Genomic DNA, 7689 nt, shown 5'->3' with positions numbered 1-7689 from the left:
CACACAGACGTGTGTGTGCGTAACTTTATTCTCATGAGTTACCCATTCAGTTCAATCAGAAAAAACTCAGTTACATGCTCATCAGTGTTTGCAGAATTAGGTCCATACAGAATAATAAAATGAAAGCCATAGTCTATCTAATCTTGGTCAGTGCATGCTAAAGTTTGTAGTTATCTGAAGCATATTTAATTTTAAAAAAGAAGAAACATTCTCTTCTATTCTAAATTCCAACTACACTGTGCGCCAAACTCTGGTGTGTGTTTTTTTTTAATAAGCAACCATACACAGGCTCTGAGCACTGTGCCAATTATTTAAAATTACAAAAATAAAATGCACTGCAATCAGCTCACCCCTTCTACCATCTCCATAGGACATCCCATTTACCAAGGAGATAGCTGCAGTCTGGGTCAGGTCCAGGTTTCAAATAGTTTTAAGATGTAGCCCCATGAAGAACTCATGGCAATTGTCTAGCCTTGAATTGACAAAAGCAAAGATGATGGTAGCAAGATCCACAACCAAATCAAAAGTCCATACCATCTGGCCAGATGTAAATAGCAAAATACCTTTTTGACCACTGCCACTTGATCTTTGAAACATAGCAGTTGGCTACCTATGAAACTAAGGTTACCAGTGGCAGGTGAACACCCTCAATCTTACAGGTAGAAATAACCTTTGCTATCTCTTCTCATTGTTTCTCCAAACCTACCAGCATCACATCTATCTTGTCCAGATTGAGCCTCAGCCAGCTCATACTCATCTATGCCCAGTCCCCACCACTGATCTCAGTTGGACTATTTGAAGTGCAAGATACTGTGAAGGAGTAGCAGCCTGTTCCTGTATCAGTATAATATTCCAGACTACAGAAATCTACTCACATACAAAACATAGATTTTAGTCCAAAGTTCCAGTCCCATAACACATGCTTCAAATATTGGACAGATATTTTGAAAAACAAACCAAAACCTCATTGATCTAGTATTTCGGTCTCATATCAGTTTCATTCAAATCAACTCGGTTATACTTATACCAAGTTGCTTTTAAAAGGCCTTTTTTATTATGTGACTTACTTATGATAAATTATTATATCATGCCCCAACTCATTCAGCAAGGTGTACCTAATACGTGAAATAGATTATCATAATTAACATTACATTATTTAACCTTAGGTGCTATCTGAGATTGACTTGAATAAAGTCATATTGAGTTCCTTTTAAATTTATTCTTTAAAAGTTTTACGTACAATACATACTTTACTCAAGCAAATGTAATGTTAGCCACAGTAATGAAGTTGAGAGCCCAAGCTTCTCTACCTGACAAAATCACAGTACACCTAATTTTTCCCTTTTTGTTCTCATTCTGTCCAAAATGGGAGCCAGTCATCTTTCATATAGATAAGGAAGAACTATGATTCAGTTTTTGTACAGAGGGTAAACACCTGCAATGGAGAAAGTAGGTGTATCAGGATTTTTCCTACATTATTGTTGATCTTAGAATACACTCAGTATAAAAAAATTACATACTAATAGGAATTTCAAACACAGGGTCTAAACTCAATTAACACATAAGCAAAGAAATATTAGTAAACAAGAACTACTTATCAGAGAAACAAATTGGGTGAGGTAACATCTTTTATTAGACCAACTTCTATAGGTTAGCTCTGTAAGCTCGAAAAATTGTCTCTTGCACCAACAGAAGTTGGTCCAATAAAAGATATTACCTCACCCACCTTGTCTCTCTAATATCCTGGGACTGACACAGCTACAACAACACTGTAAAAACTTATGGAAGTTAGAGTTGCAGGAGGACACAACCCATTCACCAAAAACCTTATAAGGAATGGAAATAAAATGTTAAGGGGAAATGTTTGTGCATTCCTTTCCATTTTCCTTATAATAATACACTCCAACACCCCATAAGGGTTTCATTTCCATTTCCAACAGATACCTGAACGCAATGAGGACCCCAGCTTCATCAAACTTGCATTCTAAAACAAAACTTTAACAATCACCTCATTTGCTTTTATATCAACAGCTCAGTGACTGTCACACATTCCACACATTTGGAAAGTCATTCTTCCTTAATGCTGCTGAGATACTTGGTGAGATAGTGTCTCTCTTTCTGTCTCTTTGATGGACTTTCTGTCACTTTGATGCACACTGCAGCAAATTTGTCATCTAATTCATCAGGGTGAGCTTGGCACACAAATATTCAGTTAAGGCTACATAGTTATCAAATGCTCTGTTGATAAATACTACCTATTCATAACTGATATGCATGCACTCAGCACATGAGAAACACCTCTGTAGACAAAGGATGGATCCCAGAGTGCCAAAGATACACACACAAACAAAGCTGATTACAAGTCTGTGAAAAATTGCCAAATAGGGTGATTTTAGAATTGTAATCATTCTCTCTGTATCAATTCAGTTTAAACCACCATGAAATATTCAGATAGTGTTCAAGGTTTAGAGCCTACCTTTTGGTTTTTGCCATTTCATTGAGGTTTTTAGAAAATATAGTTTTAAAGCTCTTCGTACACGGAAGCCTTCTGACTCAACCTTAACTATGGTGCTGCAACCAGTGTCTCCATAATAATCTTATTATGGAAGCTATATCTTTAATATGAAGTGCGGCATCCATAAGTATTGCAAACTTGGGCCCTGCTCCTGGTATAGATTGGCTGGTGCAGAACCTTTATCCGCCTGGAGTTTGGTTGTTGTCAAAGGGTCACCCCATGAGCAAGAGTTCTATGCTAGCACATCTCTTTGTAGGATCAGGGCATTGGTCATAAAAATCTGCCATGACAAAATATACTTAGTGCAAAATGGGAAAACTTGACCACTGATAAGGTGAATTAAAAATCAGACATTTAGGTCACAACCCTGCTTGTGGAATACAAGTTGCATTTTAATTTATTATCTTGGAAAAAGAGCTGCCATCTTCTCTGTGAACTGACTAACTGTAATGGAGACAATCTCTGCTCCATTAATTTGGGGAAAGCATTGAAATTTGAACGTTCCTTTTAGGTAAATTTCAGCATATGTTTTAAAATGTGTACTTGTGTGGATATATGTGTTTGTGTGTGTGTTTGTAAATATTATTTTGTTTAAATTAACTTTTTCCTTTATTGAAGATGTTCTCCACTATTGTAAGTGAATATAGGTAGTATGTCTCTTATACTACCACTTTATTACTCCTGCTTTATAACACTAAGGGTTGGTCTACACTTAAAGTTTTACCAGTATAACGATTTTGGTTAGGAGGGTGATTTCTAGCCAGCATAGTTATATGAGGTAAAAGCCCTAGGGTAGACACAACCATACTGATATAAAGGGGCCTTATACCAGGATAACATGTTTAATTTCCCAATCTGTAATAAGCTATAACTGTATAAACACCTCTGTACTGATAAAACTACATTCATACTGGAGCGTGAGAGGGGAACAGTGTTGCTTTAACTATATGTGTATAGTTAAAAAACAAGCCTTTGTAGACAAGCCCAAACTCTCTACCACTCCAATTCTGGTATGGGATGTGGGTGACATCAAAAAATGAAAGTCTTACTGAAAACAACAAAGGAGGTTTCTCAAGCAGAGAAGAATCATAGAACAAGCTACTTCACTTCAATGTGCCAATCCTATTTGCACTAATCTTATTTGTTAGTTTTCAGTACTCCTGCCAGAGGAGCTTCCTTTGTTACTGCCAATGAGACATTTGAGTTAGATTATAGGGAGGGTTGCTGGCTGGATGGGAAGCTTCTCTCTTGGCCTTGCCCTTGAAGGAGTGAGAGAGAGAAAGGGAGGGAGTGCAGGTAAGGAAAATACTTCAGAAGAACACAAGTCCTCAGGGGAAGTTGTATCTTCGATGTACAGCTTTCAGATCTCTGCATGCACACCCTGCTCCCAAACTGCTCCCTAGAGAGTTGTTTACCCCCAGGGGAGGGCAGAGGATAGTACTGCTGCTTCTGCCTTGTTTCAGGAGTTTCACCAGTGGAAGGGTATATTCTGACAAGGACTGCCACCTTGGCTGGCCTCACTCACATTTAGATCTTTGCCTCCCAACTCTGGGTCCCTGGTAGGTAGGATGACCAGACGTCCCAATTTTATAGGAAAAGTCCCAATATTCAGGTCTTTGTCTTATATAGGCACCAATTACCCTCCACCCCCTGTCCTGAATTTTCACACTTGCTATCTGGTCACCGTACTGGTAGGGCTGAAGCTTGTGCTCCCTGCTCCTGGGGAACTCTGTTTTCCTGGGGCTCTGCTTGTGGTTTCTATCAGTGAACAGGGCAGACTGGTTTACAGACTCCACCTGCCTATGAAGGAAAAGAGAACAAGCTAGTTTTAAACAACAAAAGCTACTTATGCCTACATGAAAGAATTAAACATATGTTGAATGTATTTTTAAAAATGGGTTCAAGTTGAAGCATTTTTCCAAATAAAATCAATGGGAGAGTTTCTCTATCACAGTTTTTAACAGTACCTTGACATGATAGATGGCAGTTTCCATGAAGGAAACTCTGAGCCAGCCACTACTATGAAAACACTGAATGTTCACAGGTATATGTTACATTTTTAATGTATGCAGCCTTTGACCTATGCAGCTTTTGATAAACAACTGGCATTTCCATTTAACAAGACTGTTTGCATCACACACACATACAGTAACAGTCTGCCAAATATAATAATTTTGTTTACTAGTGATTAATTTCCTGGGGCTTTGTTGTTTTATGATGTGCATTTTACTGGACTGCCCTGCCCTGCCAGTGGCAGTGAAAATAGACTGCCACACAAAAGATTTGGGCTGAGGACCAGGGAAGGCAGCTCTGGACTTCTCTCTGGGAAGGCAGTATGCTCCAAGCCAATACCTGGTGTAATGGTCTTTGCTGTTGCCACAGGTCCCCACTGGCCAATTAAAGCAACAGCACAGTCAGGCTTTGGAGGGAGTTCTCTCCAGCCCTCCTCCATCAGAAATATGGAGTGAGCTCCATACAGAGCCTTGGAAAGGAAAAAGAAAGTAGGAAATTAGAGTACCTTGATCCACTCTCCCACCCCCATCTTCTCTAACAAATGAAAGCACATTTTATTATGGTACCAACAAAACATAGAAATGATTATCTCTATTTTTCACAGGTCAGCTTTCAGTGCTAATCTATCTCTTTGTATACAGAGAATTAATTCTTTCGGCTCATTTTTCCTCTATTGAGATTTATTTAAAATGAGCTTTATTTCCTGTAGGTGTTATTTTACTGGTCTATTCCTTTGACAGGTATTATTTAAAGTAGTCTCTACTATAATGTGCATATTTTGAAATTAGTAAGTGGCCCCATTTAAATTTAGCTTCTGTAAGCAAACCTTAAGTGTAAGAACCTAAGAAGGAAGCTTTTCAGTTGTTTGTACTAATAATCTTAAATAAGCAGCTCATGGCTTATCTAAAACTTGTCAGTTCTGCACAAAAGACACAGTCAGCAAGCCTTCAGACACTGAACTTTGAACTTGGTCTGGACCTTGCACTAGTCAGCTTGGTAACAGGCAAGTAGACAGACAGACTTTGAACCCAGGTTCTAAGGCTGCTGTAGGGTTATGAGCAGAGTAACAGCTGCACTTTGCAACATGAACTTTGTACTTAGACACAGGAGCATTTAATCTCTATAACAGAGCTCTTTGTTTGATTACTTATTAACATCTCTTCCTTGAGTAGAGTTCTTTGTTTATGACGCTTTAAAGCTTGGTGTTTTACTTGATGAACAGATATTAGTTATTAAAAAATAAAACTGTGTTCGTTTATATATCTTTATGAGCATTTGGATATTTGCTGTGTAAAATTTCTTGATGGTCTCAGTTTTTGTAACCAGTTTGTAATGATAATAATAACAACTGTATTTCAATATAACTTGTTTGGTCCTGAAAGAGTTTTATATACAGTCTACACAGAAATCATGTCTGGATGGAAGATAGCAGGCATTCTGGGCCTGCAACAAGACCCTGCAGGTTTATTTGTTTTATTTTTAGAAGGAAAAGTGAATCTATCTAATGGACACTACAGGAGGTATATAAGGTTGGCAGAATGTAATTACCCAATTTAAATTATGCCTCAGGAAGAGTCAATTTTTCATTAGAGAAGGGACTTTAACTAGATGTACCACAATGATCATTCAGAGTCTGCTCATACTTCTGGAAGCATCTAGTTCACATGCTCAGAAGTTGACAAGTATTTGCATTTTCATGCTAACTTTACATCATCTCATTAGCATAGTCACTCCATTACTAATAACAAAACACCTACCACTATAGGCAGGACATCTTAATTAATACACTTATTTATCAGAAATTATATACTTATTTATGAGAAAAATATTACGAGATCTTTAAGGACATCAATTTTACAGCTCTTTGCTATTGCTTAAAATTCCAGAAGTGTCAGTGCTTGGCTTCCAAGCATTTAACAGTAATGTATTCTAACATGGACAGCATAAATTATACATTTATATTGTCACTATGGGAGGTCTTCATAAGGAGCCATATCCTATTGGCCTTACTACAATGAGAGTTTGAACAAGAACAGGAGTCTGTCTGATAAGACCTGAATAAAGAATTCAGGATTTGGCCTGTATAAGACATTTAGATTACCTGTACTGGGGTACCCTGATAAAAGCTGAATTGTACATTTAGGTGTATGTATTACTTGGAACCAAAAGCAGTTTATAAGACCTTATGTGCATTCTAGCTATTATCAATGCATTTTTGCATTGTGTGTGTGTTCATACAGTTGGAAAGAGAACTGGAAATTTTAAGTACAGCTAGAACAAAGTATGCACCAGATCTGGGTATTGGCTTCAGATATTACAAAGCGTGTTATAGTGTCCTGGAAAGAAGACTTCCATGAAATAGGTGGGTAGCAGTTACTTGCTTTGTATTTCCCCTTAGCACTGTCCCTTCAAAATTATTCCTCTACATACACTAGTATGAAAATTTCACCTTTCTCTTTCCTTTCTGTTCTAAAGTGGCTGGCATCTTTTTCTATTTTCTTGTCTTTCCCTATCATAGGACAAAATGATCCTCAGAAGGAAGATGAAGGAAAGACCCAAAAGAAAACAGCATACTGCTCCAGAAGGAGAGTAGGAGAGAAACTGTGAATAAAAAGACATGTCCCCTTGTCTGAAACTGGGCTGCAGGCTAGGACCAGGAAGCAATGAATCAGATGAGGTGGGTCAGCTCATTAGGTTCTCAGAGGAAAAGCCCTTGGCTCTTTTATTTGAATTGATTTGTTTACTTGCCAGGCTTAAGCCATTGATTTATAGTATGAAAGACTCATAATTCCTACCTAATTCTATAATTTGATTTATGTTCACTGTAGAGTTATTTGTATTCTGTTAATTTGACTGTGGAGAACAGTTCCGTCAGCCCTCTCACAACAGCAAAGGAGGCTTGGATACATGCAAGAGTTTATTGTTGTTATTTTCCTTTGCTTGAGTAGGAAACTGTGGCTTTTCCTCTTCAAAATGGCCCTTGTTACATTTATCCATGCCTTTGTCACCTCTATACTGGATGATTGTTTTCCCTTTAGGTGGGCTACCCTGAAGATCACTGCAAGCTATTATTAATTCTTATTTCTAGTAACACCTACCACATGTTATAATCTTTCCACACAGAACAGTCATAGATTTCCTTCCCCAAAAAGCTCATCATC

The sequence above is a fragment of the Emydura macquarii genome, unplaced genomic scaffold (genome assembly GCF_026122565.2).
Source record: "Emydura macquarii macquarii isolate MOO-44397 ecotype Brisbane River unplaced genomic scaffold, CSIRO-AGI_Emac_v2 contig_75, whole genome shotgun sequence".
Taxonomy (NCBI): domain Eukaryota; kingdom Metazoa; phylum Chordata; order Testudines; family Chelidae; genus Emydura; species Emydura macquarii.
This window is presented reverse-complemented; position numbering follows the sequence as displayed.